Raw genomic sequence first — 19,891 nt, 5'->3', positions numbered from 1 at the left:
GTTGAATGGCAATTTCAAAAACAAAGAAAAGATCATACATTCTACTAATCAACTAAGCTTCCTGTGTAAAAGCAGTGTAATCCACTTTATCTCAACCATTTCTTATTAATAAGTTAGTCTTCTTATGTGAGTACACCATGCTGTCTTTTAAAAAAAATTTTGTTTCAATTAATTTTTAGAGAGAGGGGAAGGGAGGGAGAAAGACAGAGAGAAACATCGATGTGAGAGAAAAACATGGGTCAGTTGCCTCTCATATGTGCCCTGACCAGAGACCGAATCCACAATCCAGGCAGGTGCCCTGACCCAAAATTGCACCGGCGACCTCTCGCTTTGCGGAACAATGCCCAGCCAACTGAGCCACAACAGGGCTAGCTACTGCCTTCTCCAGTTAAAAACAGTGAGCTCTGTTTAGGATAGCTTTGAAATCAAGTCCCTGTCCACTACAGGAAAACAAATAAACAACATCCCAAATAATCATATTCTTTTGGAAAATTATGAAATGTGACCGCATCATATTGGAAGTTGAACAACACGACGAATGAAGACAGGAGAGCGTGGTTTGAGGTCCAGCTGACACGCCCCAGCTGTAGCCTCTTGGCTAAATCATATATACTTCATATGTCCCAGCTTCCGTTTCTGTAAAATTGGACTTTGGGCTAGTTAATCTCTAAGATCACTGCTTTTCTCAGATTCCCTTCTTTGATAGTGACACTTTCCTTGCTTTGGGCAAATACAATACATTAAGTGGCTCTTTCTTCAGAACACCATGGCTTTGCCCTAAAAAAAGGTGACCATCATCAGGATGTTTTCAAATTGGGACAAGTCAAAACTTGGGCCTTTTCTAATTGGGGGTGGGGGGAGTCATTGGCCCAGTTTAATTTTTCCAGATAAAAGGTTTATTTCTTATTCCCTTGTTCCATCACACTCTCAGTCACTGCCCATCCCTCCTAAGAAGGATGATCAACCTAGTTTCTCTGCCATTTAAGAGTCGTCTCCCCATTGAGACTTTATGCACTAATTGAATGTCCCTAATCCTCACTAAATTTGGAGGTCTGAGGTCTCACACTCACATTTTTTGTTCAAGTGGAAATTGCTCAGATGTACCCAGAAAAGATCCTGGACTCTGAACACAAATATGGAACAAAGACAAGGAAATCCCAGCTGACACCTCTCAGCTCAATGACCCTGGACTCTGAAATAGCAGCAAACCAGGAGGAAGAGTGCACCAATGCCAGCCCTTGTTTCCAACAGTGTTTTAAGGAGGGGTTTATGGGCCAATGTTAAGATGCCAGAGGACTAAGGGTAGAATTCAAGGGGGTGTGTTATTCGTTATAAGAATCTTAAAATCCCAAGCAGCTTAGAGTTTTCACCTCATGTAGCTTTTGTCAAGAGTGTGCCATGGTAAAAACAGTAGTTCTTACGGAAAGGAACTTAGAATCGCTGAGGAAGAACTCCACACAAAACCTATCTCCAGTGTGAAAATTGCCGGTGTGTTTAAGATCATGTCCACTCAAATACCATGGAACCTCTCTGATGATAGGAAATGAGTGAATTCAACTTAACTATTAAGCTTAAACTACGGATGAAATACACCCTTTAGATCTATTCAGATCCTTTGTGGCCTCATTGGTACACAATGGAATCATGGTCTAATGTAGTATATAGGAAGGAACAAAACGGAACCTTTGTCCTGACTTAACTTGCTCTGGGATCTTGGGTACATCACTTACCCTCTTTGGGCCAAGGTCTCCTCAACTGTAAAAAAAAAGAACACAGAATGTATAGTGGACAAACTGGGTGTCAGAGTCAAATGGGGGTTAATAATATTTATGGGTTAGTGTAGTTATATGGACTGACTGTAGTAACTGGTGAACTGCCCAGTCAGTCATTGCCTGGTACCTAGTAAATGTTTCCCTTATAAATGTTGCCTCCTACCCTCTAATTAATCCCTCACCCCAAGTCCTTGGTTAGGATTCTTCTTGGCCTACCCTGGTATCACTTCTCTACTTCCCCTATTTCACTGGCAAAAATCAAGAGCTGAGGACACACTATTGGCAAGGATGGAGGCACAAACGCAGCTTCTGCATTGATTGGTAAAGAGCATGACCTGGGACAAGGGTTGTGAGAGCAAGTTGGTAATATCAGTAAAATTATAAACAGTAACTAACCTTTGACTCACCCTTTCCACATCTAAAAATTTATTCTACAAATATAGTCACTTAATTATTAGATTGGCCAAAAAGTTCATTTGGCTTTTTTCCTTAAGATGGCTTAGTTGTCCTTAACCTCATTCAAAAATTGTTTGTTAGATTATATTGTGACAGCTGGCACATCAGCATGCATTAAAAAAAACATCAAAATTGGTGAATTTTTGTGTAGCCATTTTAATATTGAAGATGGAAGAAAATAAGCAATATTTTTGGCATATTATGCTTTATTATTTCAAGAAAGGTAAAAACGCAACTGAAACGCAAAAAAAGGTTTGTGCAGTGTATGCAGAAGGTGCTGTGACTTTTCAAACGCATCAAAAGTGGTTTGTGAAGTTTCATACTAGAGATTTCTTGCTGGATGATGCTCCATGGTCAGGGAGACTAGTTGAAGTTGATAGCAATCAAATCGAGACATTAATTGAGAATAATCAATGTTATACCATGCAGGAGATAGCTGACGTGCTCAAAATATCCAAGTCAATAAAATTATTGGTGAAAAAGAAAAATGTGTCTTTTATAGAAAAAATATATGAACTTTTTGGCCAACCCAATACAAGAATGGATATTAGAGCAAATTTTGTAAAAGCAAAAAAAAAAAAAAAAAAAGTGCATATATATATATATATATATTTTTTTTTTTTTTAAACTGATGGCAACTAGCTGCCATCAATAGGTGACTAGTCCTACATGAACTAAAAATAAGTTGATCTCCAATATAGTGAGTCGGCAGCCATCCGTCTCGAGAGACGATGGTGTAGCTTCTTAAGAGTCTATCTGCACCGCCGAGAATGGTTGTGCAGTCCGACTCGGGAGTGACACGGTATCTGTCTCCTCCCGTGTTGAATTGACATCTTGCGATGACGCTGGAGTGTCCTCTCCAGTGAAGCTGAAGCTACAGAGCCTGGGCAGGGTGATATGGAGGGTCTGCTGTTGCCCATGCAGCAGACCCCCCCTCTCTTCGCAGCTGAAGGATCCAAGGGAAAGACGGAGTCAATACAGTTTGGCTTCAGGTGCGCCGCAGGAGTTGCCGGTGTTGACTACAACGTCAAACCGCCTTAGGGACTCCGGCTCCGGATTTTCTGTCGGGGTTTACTCCCTGAAGAGGTATGCCACAAGGCAGCAGAGGTTTTTTGGAATCAGAGTTTTCCTTCTCTGATGTGCCCTGACTGGAGGATCGAACCAGCGACACTTAGCTCGCAGGCCGACGCTCAATCCACTGAGCCAAACCAGCCAGGGTCAATATAGTGAGTAAGTAATAAATAAATAAAGGCGCAAAATGGGTATGTAATCTGACCTATTTTTGTAGAGGAAAAAAAAGAAGAATCTATAGTACATTTATGCTTCTATGCACAGGTCACTTCAGGAAGGGCACTTGAGAAACTGAAAAGAGGAAATTTCTTTTCATTGTTTATGTGCATCCATTATTTTAAAAATTAAACTAATTAAAGTGAAAGAAATAACACCGACAAATAAGTGACATAGCACAAACACCAATCCCACCTACTTTTCCAAGGGCAGATACGCTCCCAAAGGTCAATTTACTGGCACAAGGGCCACATCTATTCAGGCCACTAAATTTCAATAGCAGTGAGCACCACCACATCTCCATCCTTCAGGGATTCCATTTCCTTTATGGAGTTATGCAATGCTGTTCATGGGTTGATTGATCCCTCATTTACTGAACGCCTGCCATGTGCTAGGCATCTTACTGGTCTTCTGCGGGTTATCTTATTTAACTTCATTCCCCCAAGAGCCCCAGAGGATGCATATCATTACCTCCAATTTGACATACAAGGCTACTGAGGCTCTGAAAGTGCCCAACTGTATAAGGCTAGTATTAGGAGGTGGTAAAATGTAAATCTTTGTTGAATATCTAGCATTGGGGTGAGTTAAGTTTCATGGTGCATCCTATGGATGGGCTCAAAAGAGACATTCCAACATCCTTCTGGTGCATCTTCCCATGCTGCAGAGCTAAAAAGCTAAAATCAATGAAGCTAGGGTTCTGAACATGATTAAGGTTCTACCAGTCAAAGGTGGACTACAGAATCATGGGGCATGCTCTTGGAGGCGTGTGTAATGGCAGTTGTAGCACAGGTCTTAGTGTCTGGTTGCTAGCTTCTGTGCATCCATTTATACATCCATGCTGTTGATAAGTTGGTAAGAGATTATAGAGGAGCTACAGTGGCATCAGAGGGTAGCTTCCTCATTCCTCAGTTACCTGATTGAGGCAGAAGCAGCATCCCTTATGGAGGCCCATTCTGGGGTATGGCTTTGGGGGCTGTTTCTGAAAGCTTGGCCCTCCTGATTGATTCTACAAGCTATTTAAAAGTCTACACTGAACGCCTTCCAAAGTAGACCAAGTAGTAGATTCGGTATTGGGCTCCCTTGAATATCCATTGAAAACTGAATTGATCAGAACTTCTGAAAAATCCCCCATGCATTTACACAATACTGTACAACTTAGAGATCCTCTAAGTAGCTCTTGAGTCATGGGCTGCACGCACTAATGATGTGTTCATTCTGACATCCCGGTGGATGACCACATACTTGCTTCACCTTCTCAGAGTCACGTGCACCACTCTCTGTTCTCCTGTCTTCTACACAGTAGCCAGAATAATTACAAAAATTGGCTATGTCATGTGTCATACCCCTGCCTAAAATGCTTTCATGGCTTTCCTTTGCTCTTAAGTAGTAATAGTTAACATTTAATATTATTTATTAATATACTTGTAAAACGAAATCAGAATAATAATATGATCTTAACATTTATCCTGCACCAGGAACTATTCTATACGATTTACTGAACACATTGAATAAAGACCGTTAGCCTCCTCTGACCTCCAGGGCCTGCATGATGTCGCCCAGCCTCCCTTTCCAACCTCTCCTCACATCAGACCTGCTCCCAATGCGCTGGACCCAGCAATGCTTGCCTCTTTGCAGTTCCAGGACTGTTGTTATGCCCAGCTGCTTCCTCTACCTACAGAACGCTCTCCTGCCTCCACCCTCTCCGCCTCTCTTCCTCTTCCTCATCTTTTGGGTCTCACCGCAAGTAGGAAGTCTTCAGAACTCCCCAGACCAGGCCAGGTTCCTTTATTGCATCATCTCAAAGGTGACAGTAGATATACTTTGATTAGTAAAATTATCTGTTTCATGTCTGTGTTGCCAACTGCATGCTCCAATGAAGCAGGGTCACACCTGTTTTGTTCACCAGTTTGGTCCTAGCTCCTAGTGCATGGCTTGACACATAGTAGGTTCAGAGAAAAGTCTGATGAATTAATGATATGAAAATCAGATTCCTTGAACTGCTAAAATTAAAACATTAGAGCTCTATGTGATTCAAAATCTTTGGCATGAGTATCACAGAACTAAGGTTCATTTTGGCAAAAAAATGGTTGAATTCTGCTTTAAATGAAGTACCAACTGTTCCAGGCTTATGATCCTGAAGGTTATAGGTTGAGACATCTCTATGCTTTGCTTTGTTTTTTGTTTTTTTTTCTTTTTGGCAAGACAATAGATAAGGAGTAGTGTGCATTAGTTCAATTATTCTACCTCATCCAAACAAAAGAATCTGTCACCTCCCAGGATTTCATATATATTTAAAAGCATGTTTATGTATCTCATCTATTAATATGCATGTCCCTCATTGGCAAGAATTGCATCTTTCATATTCTTTCAAGAGCACTGAGCATGCTGAGGGCATTTAATAAACATTAAGAAGAAAAATGTCATAACATGTTGGGAGTTACGCAAAAAGAAAGACAGTGTATGGAAACAGAGCAGTAATATTATCTATAAGCAGGCATTCCATCTAGCTCCTCCAGGGCAATGTACAACAAAAGATGACTGTGTTTACATGTTATGCAATAGCAGCAAGGGCTAAAACGAGGCACAATATATAACTAACATAGGGACATTTTATAAATAAATCAGGAACCATAGAATATATGAAGTACAAAATCAATAGCAAATAAATCAAAGCTCGACCTCGCCCTTAATACCACATAAAGGAAGGAGAATACTTCCATCCCTCTTGGCCCTCTTAAGCTCCTTAAGCGATGACACACAGACACTCTGCCCTGCCTAGCAACACAACTCCATTCACAATACTAAGTCGATGGATTTCTTCTTTCAATCCCAAATCTGTCACCTGTTTATGCTATTTCTTATTTAGTGGTAGCCCCTCAGCCTTATACCCCAACTTTTCCTATTACTAGCCTTTCTCAAACCAAATCGTGTTCTACGATAAGGCCTTTTTTTTATAAGCTGTTTTATACCAAGGTGTCAATGACTGGTAAGACTATGTCTTAGTTCTTCCAGGGACAACTACATGGATCAGAAAAGTAAAATCTCAGCCAAATAAATGAGTCCACAGTGCATGTATTTTCAAAAAACAATCATTGGAGGGTGTTTTTGTTTTTCCCCCCCTGGCAGCAGGAGGCAACTCTCCCTGTGTTCCTAAATTTTTATCTCAAAAGTGAGCTAGTGACTTCTGAGCAGAGGGCTAGGAGCTAGAGGACCCACATTTAACACTGGCGTTGCCCCTAATGAGGAGCTGTGTGGCCTTTCAGAATTCATTCACCACCAACAGTTTCTCCTGTGCTTGCAGCTAAAACAATCACCAGTCCCACGGCTCCAGGCAGAGAGTGTACAAGCTACACATAGTTCTGTAAGGTGATCAGCCATGCCAGTGTGCCCAGGAATGAGGTGTTTCCAGACACTCGGGACTGTTTATTTCTTTAACTAGGCAGTCCCAGGCACACTGGGACATTTAGTCACCCTGGTTATAAAGTGCCAAGGTCATGGGCACTGCAGCCACCTCAATGAACCTATCAGCTTTCTCAAACTGCTTGTCTGTCTTGTTTTCCTTCTTACCCTCTCCAACTTACAGATGTCTCCAAATTCTGTACTCCTTTTTCAAAAGTTATTTACCTCCAATCTACAAACATTTTTTACTGGACAAAAATCTAAATGGACATCTTACAAAAGAAAATATACAGATGGCCAATGAGTACATGAAAAGACGCTCAAATGCAAATTAAAATCATAATAGCACTATATAGTCACCAGAATGCCTAAAATTTAAAAGACTCCAAGTTCTAATGAGACTGTGGAGCATCAGGCTCTCATACTTTGCTAGTGGAAATATAAAATAGTTCAATATCTTTGGGAAATCATTTGGTAATTTCTTATGAAACATACACCCTCCTCATGATGCAGACATTTCATTTCTATGTATTTACCACCCCACCCCCCAAATAAAAACCCATTTCCAAACAAAAACCACGCACAAATGTTTATAGCGGCTTCCTTAATAACAGCCCCAAGCTAGAAACAATGCAAATGTTCCATCAACAGGTGAATGCATAAATAAATTATGGTATATCCATATAATGGAATGTTCAGCAATAAAAAGGAACAAACTATTCTACTTATCAATGTAAGAGAATTTCAAACCTCATTCTGACTCACACAAAAAGTTCATATGGAATGACGACACTGATATGAAATTCTCAGACAGTGACAGAAAACAGATCAGTGATAAGCTGGGTATAAGGTGGGGATTGACTGGGCAAAGCCTGAAGAAACTCGGAGTGTTAGGAACGTTCTGTATCATGACTGTGGTGGCAATTACGTCAGTGGTAAGTGCTTGGGTATGCTGGAGCCAGCTCTTCATAGGCTTGCGAGATCCAATTTCATCTTTTTCCCAACACCCTGTTCCATGATATCATGTTGATAACTTGAAATCAAAAATGATAGAAATATTTACATATCAGGAAAAATCAGCAAAAGTCACAAATTAGCACTTCTTTCTTTCCCTGAAGAGTCACCTGTTTAGTATTTTTATCAGCACACCACGGGGTATATACATTTGTCAATATTCACCCAACCTTATACAAAAATGGCTGCTTTGGGGGGAGACATAGATCACATCTCAATAACAATGATTTCAAAAGTCATAAATTCCCTTTTTCTGATTTCTTGTGTTCCCCCAGCTGTAAGATGACTTGGAGATTGGGAAACTCAAGAACCCAGTTACCTGGGGCTAGAATTCATCCCCCAGCTCCCACTTCTTCACATCCTCTCAGGTGAGGAAAGAACCAAGTCACCAAAACCATAATTCTGGCTGACCAACCTCTTTCCAACAGCCAGGCTGACAAGTTCAAACTTTCCACGCCCTGGTTGGTGTGGCTCAGTGAATTGAGCACCAGCCTGGGAACTGTAAGGTCACAGGTTCGATTCCCTGTCAGGGCACATGCCTGGGTTGTAGGCCAGGTCCCTGGCTGGGGGGTGCGAGAGGCAGCCGACTGATGTCTCTCTAGCACATCAGTTTTCTCTCCCTCTCTTTCTCCCTCCCTTCTCCTCTCTCTGAAAATTAATAAATAAAATCTTAAAAACAAAAACAAAAGACTTCCACTTGTTAAATTCATTTAGACAGAAAGTTAAGCTACAGAGGCAGCGCTGGATACACTGTTTTACCTTCATTAAACTGCCATGTGATTCCTCCTTGGTGCTTCCCTGTGAATGCTAAAACAATTGTAACACTTGCCTTCTGTGGTCCAGACTCTGTAACATTCAAAGGAGAACCAATGGGAAGGTGACCATGATTGCCTTCCTCAAAGGCACCAAGAATATCCCCAACCTGAGGACCTTGGCACCTGCTTTTCTTCTGCCTGAAATGCTCTTCTAGAAATCTCTCTGACTCACATCCTCACCACTTTCAGATCTTTGTTCAAATGCCGCTTTCTCAGGGAGGCTGTCTCTGACCATTCAATTGTAAATTGCCATTACCCCCTCTGGCAAACTCCATTTCCCTTCCCTTGATTCATTTTTCTCCTTTACACTTAGTGTCACTTAACACATTATATATTCTCTTTATTTAGCCCATTTATTGTTTGCTTTCCCTCACTACAATGTAACTCCGTAAGTGCAGAGATTTCTATTTTATTTACTGCTGGATTAGCCTTGGCTCCTATCAACAGGGCCAGGCATACTCAATACATGTGCAGAATAAAGAAATGAGTGAAAGGCCCTTGAAAAAAAAACCAAAGCCAACAGTGAGCATGTCTCCCAACCTTAGGGAAGGTTTCTTTATAACCATTCCTGTCATATAACATTGACATGTTATGTATTATATACTTTATGTTTAATAAGTGTTGAATGAATGAAATGATCACATATAAACATAGTCTGAAAATTGAGAACTTACCACCAATAACCACGTAATTACCCAAATCTGCCTTTGTATTTTTTAGTTCCTTTCCTTGTTGGAATCACTGACCAAAAGTGATATTTATAACAAAGCTGCTGTTACAAGGTTGTTGAAGCCATTTTGAAATGTTAAACTAGAAGGCATGGAAATGCAGAAATCTGATGAACTGCTAACATTTATGGAGCACAAACTGCGTGCCCCACATTGTTGCACTGCATCTTCACAATAATAGGAAGCAGGTGTCATTATTACCATTTTACATGCAAGAAAGCAGAAATTCACAAGGTTTAAGAACTTGCCCTGGGCCACACAGCTAGTTGAGGATGGGGCGCAGGTTGATTCCAGATGGCCTAACTCCAGAGCATATGTTCTTAACTACTCTAAAGATGCTTAAAACAAACAGTTTTTCAGGAAGAATATAAAACCACCACTACCCAGAGATCTCAATTATCCACAGACTGTGCTCCTACGAGTTGCACAGAGGGGCTGATTTTCTAGGGATATTTCTGCCTACCTTCAGCAGATGCAAAAAATAAGTGTTGACAAGTATCTGAGAGGAAGAGAGAGCTAATTCCTGCCCTCAAAGAAGGCAAGAAACCTGGTCTCTATTTCCAAACCTACCACAGCCTAACCCCAGGGAATGTACAGCAGTACCTTCATGTTAGTGAGAAAGTATCTTTAAGGCACACCTTCACCTTGTTAGCATTGTCTTGTTTATCTTGCTGAACAAGATCATCTTGTTTAATCCTCAAAATAAAATGAAGTTCAAGATTAAGCAGCTTGCCCAGCAAAACGGAACTAGTAAATGGCTTGTTTATTCAAAGCCATCATGTAATTAATACCACTAATAACCATAGCTAACATTTCATGATTTCCTACATTATATCTAATCTTTCCGACATCCCTGAAAATGAAGAATTATTCCAATTTTATGGACAAGAAAACTGAGTCTAAAACCAGGTCAGTCTGACTCCAAAAACCTAAGCTTTTTCTAGTCACAGCACTTTGATTTTATTTAAAAGTTACTCAAAGGGTTTTGTAGCACCCCATGCAATTCTGTTGGCACACTCAAATAAATATCTTTACCCTATTCCACTTTCTTGCCCTCACCAATATGAGGCCCTATTATTTTGTCCTAAAGCTGCCTGATCAGCAGACCATGGAAGAACCTAGGTCCCTGTAGTTTATTTTAAAAGCAATAATCAAAAACATCTTGTCTACAATTTCTGAGAAAGCAAGAAACTGATACAATTTCACCAAGGAAACATGAAACACAGCAAATAAGGTAAGCATTGAATATTCCCAGGTTCAAGTGAAAAATCTATAGTCTGACCCATTTCATGCGACAAGAGATTTGCCTCAAAGCAAATCATAGACTCTCAGAGTTGGAAAAGACAAAAACAGGATTTTAGTCTGATTTTCCCCACTGGATGCAGGAATCCATCCTTCAAACTGGCACAGAGCACAGCATTTTCTAGGAAGCCCATCTGTTAGAAACTTCTTCCAGATAATCAGCCTAAATCCACTCACCACTCCTGGTTCTGACCCAGAGAGCCAACCCATGCCATGCCAGACAGCCAACACGACCTGCTGGGTCTCCCCTATTCTTGGCTGAACATGCAAAGTTTTTCATTCTATGCTCCTGTGATGAGCCTTCACAGGGTTGCTTCCCCTAGATAAGACAACAACTGTAAAGTCTCCCCAGAAAACTTGGAGCCTAGAATACAACACATCTCAACTCCAGGAAGAGTGGAGCCAAGATGGAGTCTCTGATCCCATGATCTCCCTTGGCAATGTACTTCTAATAGAAATAACTTAAAATAAAAATAAAAATAAATAGCAGAATGAACTTGACTGACTTAAAAAAAAAAAACAAAAATCCTCAAAAACGGTTTTTTTTTGTTTTTTTTTTCTGTGAAATTTCTTTTTTTTTTTTTAAGTATATTTTATTGATTATATTGTTACAATAGTTCCAATTTTTTTTTCCCTTTGCTCCCCTCCGCCCAGCACCCCCCTTCCCCAACAATTCCCTCTCCAAGTCCATGCCCATGGGTCGTACATACAAGCTCTCCCGCCTCACCCTTTCATATATTCTTCTTCTTCTTTTTTTAAAATTAATTAATTAATTAGTTAAATATTTTAACAATAAAAAATAACAATTCCTCCCTCTCAGACTTAAGACCCTTTACAATCTTATAAAGGACAATGGATGAAGGTCTCGAGCTCCTCTAGCTGCTTCAAGCTGGACATGGTCGTCGTCCTACCTACCCGTGGGTCAAGAAATCCCTAATAAGAGTGGGGATGTGGAGGGGAGGGTGGCCTTCCCACAAGGGGAAGGATCGTGCAGACTCCAGGTTGGTTGGCTGTCTCTGGACAACGGCATGCTTGGTTTGACAGGCTGGCATCCTTGTTGTATTCTGGGGGCAACAGGGTTAAAGGACATCATTTAATCCGTAACCACTAGATGACAAAAGACAGGTATTAATTTTTCAATGTCCCACATTAGGGAAAAGAAGGGCTTCTTTGGAGGAAGGTGTGCCAGGTACATCTCACCTGTCCAAAACCCTTTTGCCCATTATACTTATTTTGGACTGAGGGAAATATTTTAGGTTTCCCCCATCTCAGGCCTCTGGGCTTTTTCTGTCCAAGCCATTAGGATAGAAAAGAGAAACCAGTTTTAAAGTGAAGCCCACAGACCACCCCGTTCTTCACCAACCCAGCCACTTAGTTCAGCCAAACCATTGAGTCTCAGGAGGCAGCAATGCAGACAGGATTAAGTGAGGCCTATGCATACAGATATTCACTCAGGTAATGAGATTGTAGGCTTATGCCCTTTGAAAACAGAAAACACATGTTAATTTATGTAACATAACCCACATACAAGTCTCTAAATCTGTAGGACTGTCTTATCGGAAGGAAAATCCTTGTCCTTCTAATATTCACTGAACTTGCATTTCTATTCTTTATATTTTTATTCCCCCCCCCACTAAAAAATTTTCTGTTTGTTTTTCCACTACAGTTGTCTCACTTTTTTTCCCCCTCTTGCTTCCCTGCACCCTGCCCCCCCCTTCTTCCACATTCAGTCTCCACCCAGTTGTCCATGTCCATGGGTCATTCATACATGTTCTTTGACTAGACCCTTCCCCTTCTTACCCCTTCTCTCCCTCCCATCTCCCCCTTTGTTACTGTTAGTTTATTCCTTGTTTACATACCTCTGGTTCAATTTTGCTCATTTGTTTGTGTTGTTCATTAGTTTCCTGTAACAGGTGACAGCATAAGGTAATTTTCTTTTGTTGCCTGGCTTATTTCGCTAAGCATAATTCTCTCTAGTTCCAATCATGTTGTTGCAAATGGTAGAAGTTCCTTCTTTCTTTCAGTACTTATTCATTGTCATTTTCCCCCTTTGTACTCGTGTTCCTCTCTGTCTCTCTGTTTCTTCATCTTCTTAAAGCAGACCCTTTAGCATCTCTTGCAATGCTGGTTTGGTGGAGATGTATTCTTTTAGCCTTCTTTTGTCTTGGAAACTCCTTATTTCACCTTCCATTTTGAATGAAAGCCTTGCTGGGTAGAGTATTCTTGGTTGTAGGCCTTTGTTTTTCATTGCTTGGAATATTTTTTGCCATTCCCTTCTGGCTTGTAGTGTTTCTGCTGAGAAATCTGATGATAGCCTTATTGGAGCTCCCTTGTATGTTATTAGTTGTTTCTCTCTTGCTGCTTTTAGGATTCTCTCTTTGTCTTTGAATGTTGGCATTTTAATTATGATGTGTCTTGAAGTGGGCCTGTTGGGGTTCATCTTCATTGGGACCCTCTGTGCTTCCTGGACTTGCGTGACTCTTTCTCTCGTCATGTTAGGAAAGTTTTCTGTCATTAGTTTTTCAAAGAGGTTTTCTATCCCTTGCTCTTCTTCTTCTCCTTCTGGAATTCCTATGATACGGATATTATTACGTTTCATGTTGTCCTGCAGCTGTCTTAGAACCTCTTCAGTCTTGTTCAGTCTTTTTTCATTTTGTTGCATTGTCTGGGAGTTTTTGTGTAGGTTGTCCTCCAGCTCGCTGATCCGATCTTCTGCTTCCTCTTAGCCTGCTTTTAATTCCTTCTACTGTGTTCTTCAATTCAGAGATCGTATTTTTCATTTCCTCCTGGCTCTTATTGATAGCTTCTATGTCCTTTTTCATGCTCACGTAATTTTCTGTGAGTTCCTTGTAGTTTTTCTGGAGTTCTTTGAAGTTTCCGCTGAGCTCATTCAGCTTCTCCATAATCCATGTTTTGAATTCCATATCTGATAGTTCGCTCCCCTCTATTTCATTTAGCACTCTTTCTGGGGATTCTACCTTTCCTTTTGATGGGAGGTTGTTTCTCTGTCTCCCCATTTTTTTGACTCCTATTGTTTGTTGGTGCTTCTTGGAATGATCTGCACTTCCTGGATCTGCCTCTGGTGGCGTCAGATCATGTACCAGTCTGGCCCTAGGCAGCCTGTTGGAGACTTCCAGGGATCTACTGCTGTTGTCTGTCTTCTTTGATTGTTAATCTATTCAATCTGTGATTAGCTGTCAGGCTTAAGGACTGTGGGTGTGGCAGCTTAATTCCTGTAGGCAGGGCTTTTGCTTCCCCTCAGGCTGACGCCACTTGGGGGGGAATGGTCTACCCGCAGTACTGGGGATGAGTCAGCACTGGGACCCAGTCAGCTGCTCCTCCAGTTCTCCCCTCAAAGCCACCGTGCCAAATTCTCCCCAAGTGTCTCCAGTCCTCTCTGCCTTCCCTCTGCTTGAGCCCAGGGTAAGTGGTGGCCAAAATATTTTCGTATGTGATCCACTTAAGAGCTCTTTTTCTCCTGCTGTTTCTCTCCGGCTAGCAAGAAAGCCTGTGGCTTTTCGCTTTTCACAGCTGATACTATTTTACTTTCCACTCTGTCGCTGTAGGCTGGGAAGCCCAGCTGGGGGTTTAGACCCTGCCCTTCTCAGGGGGAATCCCCGGCTGCTGAGCTGTTTCTCAGCCCCTTCAGCTGCCACCCGTGGGAGCCCAGCCAGCCCTTCCACGTCTCCGCACTCCCTACCGGTCACGTTGTGATGTAGCGGCCTTTTCTGTCTCTCCGTGGTTATAAGACTTCTCTCCAGCTGGTGTTCGGTTCGTTATTCCAGATGATTTCTCCAAAATTACATTGTAAATCCAGACTAGTTCTAGGAGGAAGTTAGTGTAGCTTCCACTTACTCCTCCGCCATCTTGTTTCTCCAAAAACGGTTTTTAATTTGGTTCTCCTCCAGCCTGTATTTTAATATCTTAAGTGTAAGTGATAGAAATTTACATTTCTGTTGAATGTCATCTTCTATATTCTACTCTATGCTTTTACAGCCTGCCTTGACATTAATTTATTGAGTGTGTAGTATGTGCCAAGTACCGATCCAAAGATACTACAGATCAAGTGAACAAGAAAAAGTTCCTGCAAACGTGGAGATAATGCTCTGACTCGATTCCAACAACCTCCACCTTGTATTAACTGCAAGTTTAAAATTTGGGCCATCTCTGCTGAATCAGAATATTTCTCTCGAGTACTCAAATAATTTTTTATATTACTATATTACAGATAAGGATTGGGTTAAACATTCAACCTATATATGTCTGTAATAGTTAAGAATGAACTGTAAATGGCATTAGAATCTGATTTTCTTCAACCCATTTTTGTCCAAAATGAATAATTACATCCTTAATGTAAAATAATCCTTATACTATATTCCTTAGATAAGAACATTTATTACTGCTATTTATAGTCAGCTATTCTTTTAAAAAGTTTTCAAAAGCCATCTGTAAGTAATTTCTGGAGAAACTAAAAGAAATTATTGTTTCATATTTAAGCTATTCCACCTGCTTTTGTAAGATACACATCACACACACAGCGAATAGAGTCCAGGAGAGGCTGAGAGAGAAAGAGAACACATAGCCTGCATGTAGGCTATACTCTTTTCATTATATTTGCAACTTGAAGCATTTTCACATACATGGAAATAAAGAGCAAGCAGTACATATTTTGATAAGAGGAAACATTTTAAAATTACCCCTGGAACAGTACATTTTCTCTTTAGGGCCAATGACTCTCAATCCTTGCTATCCATTAGAATTGTACATCAACTTAAAAAAATACTAATGGCAGGAGCCCCATGCCTACCCCAGAGATTCTAACTCGTAAGGGCTGGGTTAAGGCCAAGGCATCAGTATTTTCTTTTTAAAATGATTTCTAGGTGATTCTAATGTTCACCAAGGTGAAACACCAGTTTTATTCCATCCATCTCATTCTGCAGACATCGAACAATTTACCCTGAATTCTGCAATCTCCATTCTAATATTTCTATCAGCTTAAGTTTAAATTAGAAAATCTTCAATTAATTTTAGTATTACTGTAACTGCCATGTTTTGTTCTTCAGTTCATTCTTTTAATTATTTCAAAAGACTTCCTCCTCCCCCCAAATTTAGAAAAGTCTATTTAGCATAACCAGATTCAGATTTTCCAACATTTTCTCAACAAACAGCAGCCATTTTGAGCACTACAGCATTTGAAATGATCTGTTCTATTCTTTAAAAGCAAGATTCCGAGGGTAAACATTGTGAACATTGAAAACACGGGAAAGGACTTAGGTGTGCTCAGGACAATTAAAGGCCTTGTCACCTCAGTTTTAAAAAAGTTATCTTTGCTGATAGCTGATGCTTTGTTCATTTGTCACTATCTTGGTTTTTCCTGAGGATTATGCAGGTTAGCACTTGGAGGATAGTGACTGCAAAGCTGGGCCCTGGTCAGGGCATAAACAAAGCAGCTATGGCCCAATGGCAGAGGGGGGATGGGTGAGCTGTGAAGCTCTGCATCTAGGCTGATGTGAAGTAGGGTCCTAGTTTAATGGGTCCTGAGGCTCTGCCACTGCAGGCAGCTACTGGACACTTGTACTAATTAAAGATGTCACAGATACAGCAGATACAAATCTGTTAGAATAGATAAAAGAAAAATGGAAATACCCAGTGATGGTGAGTATGTGAGTTTATAGTAAAACTAAACATCCACTTACACTATGACCCAGTCCTAAATAGTTTCCTCAAGAAAAATAAAAACTTACATTCACACAAAAACTTTACATGAATTACTGTATTTTTCACACTATAAGACGCACCTGACCATAAGACGCATCTAGGTTTAGAGGAGGAAAACAAGAAAAAAAAATATTCTGAACAAAATGGTGTACTAAAATATTTAATAAAATATAACAGAATAATATTTCAACCATGTAAAGTGAGCAGCAGTCAACAGCGGTATTAAGAACCATCATCACTGTCATTAACAAATGAGGAGAGACTTTAACATTCAAGCACTCTTCTAGTTTTCTGGGAACCCCAAGAACTCATCATCACAGTGTCAGAATTTATGAAGCTCAGTTACTCACAATCACTGATATCACTTTCTTTGCTACCTTCATACTGACCAGACACCCTGAGATTCAGCAGTAAAGTGGGACATTTAAGCATCCCCAGGGCTTTCGCATGGGCCCACCGCTTCCTCTTCTAACAGCTGTCGCCCCGCTGACAGGTCAGGTAATACACGTCACGGTCTGTGATGCAATATTCGCTCCATAAGACGCACAGACATTTTCCGCCCACTTTTGGGGGAAAAAAAGTGCATTTTATGGAGCGAGAAATACGATATTTAGAGTGGTTTTAGTCACATAATCACTCAAAACTGGAAACAACCCAATATCCTACAACTGGTGAATGGATAAACAAACTGGTACATCCAGACAGTAGCATTTTACTGTGTGGATGTAATTAATTAATCAGGGATGAATCTCAAATTTATGACCAGGGAAAGAAGCCAAGCTCAAAAAGGTTTCATGCTGTACTATTCCATTTACGAGACATGCAAGAAAAGGTAATATAGACCCCAAAATGCATTAGCAGTTGGGGGTGCAGCAAGAGGCTGATTACAAGACAGCACTAGAGAATTTTTTTTGAGGTGATGGAATTATTCTATATATTTATTATGGAGGTGGTTCTATGATGACACATAGTTTCAAAACTTATGGAACTACACAGTGAATTTTACTGTATGCAAATTTACTGTATGTATGATCACTGAGGTTTATGATACCTCAATAAACTTGATCTCGCCCCCCCCCCCCCCCAAAATGAGTCCATAAGGAAAAACTCAGTCATCAAAGTGAGTAAACTGGAAAGGTGATACAAATGAAAAAGCCAAAAATTATAAAGTTGTTTGGATTAAAATATATTTCAATGGCTTTATTCAATTAAAGAGCTTCCCTAAAGCCATAGCAACCACCTCAACATTTGCAATTACACAGTGTAACAGAGACCCTGAGAATCATTACAATATGTGAGGCTTTCCTTTTATCAAAAAAAGTATTTTCACATTTCTTAGTAAAGCACTACTTTCACTAAAATGACCACCATAGCAAGGACAAAATACAACTGATTATGCTAAGTGATGGAGTCGTTGGAAACTACTGTAACCTCTGAAAATATGGGTGGTAATTCTGAAACAAAGATGAGAATGGCTCAGGGTCTCCTAAGTGCTGCTAACCACACACCTAATATAGATGCTTTGAAAGTTAAGTAAAAATCCGTAAGTCAGTGATTCTCAAAGTGTGCTCCTAGAACTAGAAGCATCAGACCAGCAGTACCTATGAACTGAGGAGAAATGAACATTCACATGCCCCACCCCAACCTGAATCAGAATCTAGTCACTGCCACGCTCAGCCAACTCTTAGTTCAAGAGGTGACGAAGTAGCCACCATGAATGACTGATGAAGCCACATTCCAAAAGGGGTGCAAGCACATTGTTGATTATCTTGACCTGTGCAGTCAAGATGAAGTACAAACCTACCTCTCCATATACCCATACAATAACATAATAAAAAGGGGTTTTAATTCTAGGTTTTACCATTTTTATAATGCTATAAGCCCAATCTATGTTTAAAATAAAATTAGATGTCAAGTAGAATTTTTCAAAACTTAATTCTAGAAGAAAATTTAAAATGTTAGTAATGTTCACAGTACTAACAGAGGGGTAGTTATCTATGATAGATCAGTTCATTTCTTGTCCAAGGGAATACAATTTTCAGATCTAGAATTTCACAGGTGACATACATGCTAATAATTGTAACTATTAAAACTTAAAAGTTGTCTTCCACTAAACATTAGGTCCTGCCGTATTTTAATTTATGTGGACTACATCTCCTTAGCTGCTGCTTCCCATGTGGAAGGATCAGTAATGATTTGTGAATTTTCAATAAACATCTCAGCCATAAAGATCAGAACATGTTTTTCTTCCTCTTCTCAAGTAAAATATTTTGATATCTTAAGAGATGTCTAGTAGAAAAATGTTATTTTCATCTAGCACAGGGAAAATAAATAATGAAGTCCCAAAAATCATAATTTGATAGGTTCAAGTCATGAAACAAAGCTTTATTTGCATTAAATTGTCAATGGCTTCTCTTAGAGTCCTGCTTTATTGACAGTGTCTGTCCATGTTCTCCAAAGACTATAAATTCATAATGCTGCACAAATGGACTGTCTACTCTGTCAGCCATCTGGGAACAGATATTTAATCTGATGCTAGTTCCCAGGAGGCATCTAGTTCTTCAGTAGATGTTTGCTCACAGGGAACAAATATTTGAACATTAGGTTAAGCAAAATACTACTTAGGTAGGGCTGTTGCCTCTCACCTGCAAAACATGTAAAAATAATGCCAGTGTTTTGGACAATGTGCATGTTTTAGCGCCATTCATAATTGCCCACTTTCAGAATTTTACAACCTCCTAAGCAGGATAAATAATAACTCATCTGACCACATGTTTTTGTCTCGTTGCTTTATTCTGTGTAACAGCAAAATTAATTGTTCACATAATATATTCTTTCATCCTTAAACTGTTTTCCTATACATTTTTATATGAGCAATTAAGATAATTTCATTCCCCTTTATAAAACTGATCAATTGTTTCTTATTACTTTTGTATAATCAATTTAAAAAGGTCTTTATTTGATCCGTGAAGAACTACCAGATCTGCCTTCCGCTAACCTTTCTAACACCATCTCCGAATACCTCCCCCTCACTCACCACTCTCTAACCCCACTAGTTCTTTCCAGCTTCAGGACCTCTGTCCTTGAGTTCCCATCTGCCTGGTATTCCCTTTTTTCACTCTCCCATTGCCTAATTCATTCTCATTTTTTAGATCTTCACTCAAACATTCCTTTGTCAGAAAAAGTGTTCTCTGACCTCCCTAACTGACCTTCCCCAGTTACTCTCTGGCCAAACCATTGATCTCCTTACTAACTTAAATCTGGCTATACATATTGCTTGCACCCAGCATAGCACCTGGCATACACTGGTAGGCCAATCGGCATTTACAGCATGAATGAATGAATGAAAGAACAAATACTGCAGAATAAGAATTATTATACTGATTTTTCAAATAATAAA

At 40.0% G+C, this 19,891-nt stretch overlaps 1 protein-coding gene across 2 annotated transcripts in view; it reads right to left on the bottom strand.

Annotated features, from left to right (window-relative positions):
* The window catches only part of PCSK5 (proprotein convertase subtilisin/kexin type 5), a 441,582-nt gene that overhangs the window by 399,878 nt on the left and 21,813 nt on the right, over positions 1–19,891 (bottom strand). The gene's annotated exons all lie outside the window — the stretch shown is intronic.

Source organism: Furipterus horrens, unplaced genomic scaffold, assembly GCF_987537825.1.
Source record: "Furipterus horrens unplaced genomic scaffold, mFurHor1.1.pri manual_scaffold_4, whole genome shotgun sequence".
Taxonomy (NCBI): domain Eukaryota; kingdom Metazoa; phylum Chordata; class Mammalia; order Chiroptera; family Furipteridae; genus Furipterus; species Furipterus horrens.
This window is presented reverse-complemented; position numbering and strand designations above follow the sequence as displayed.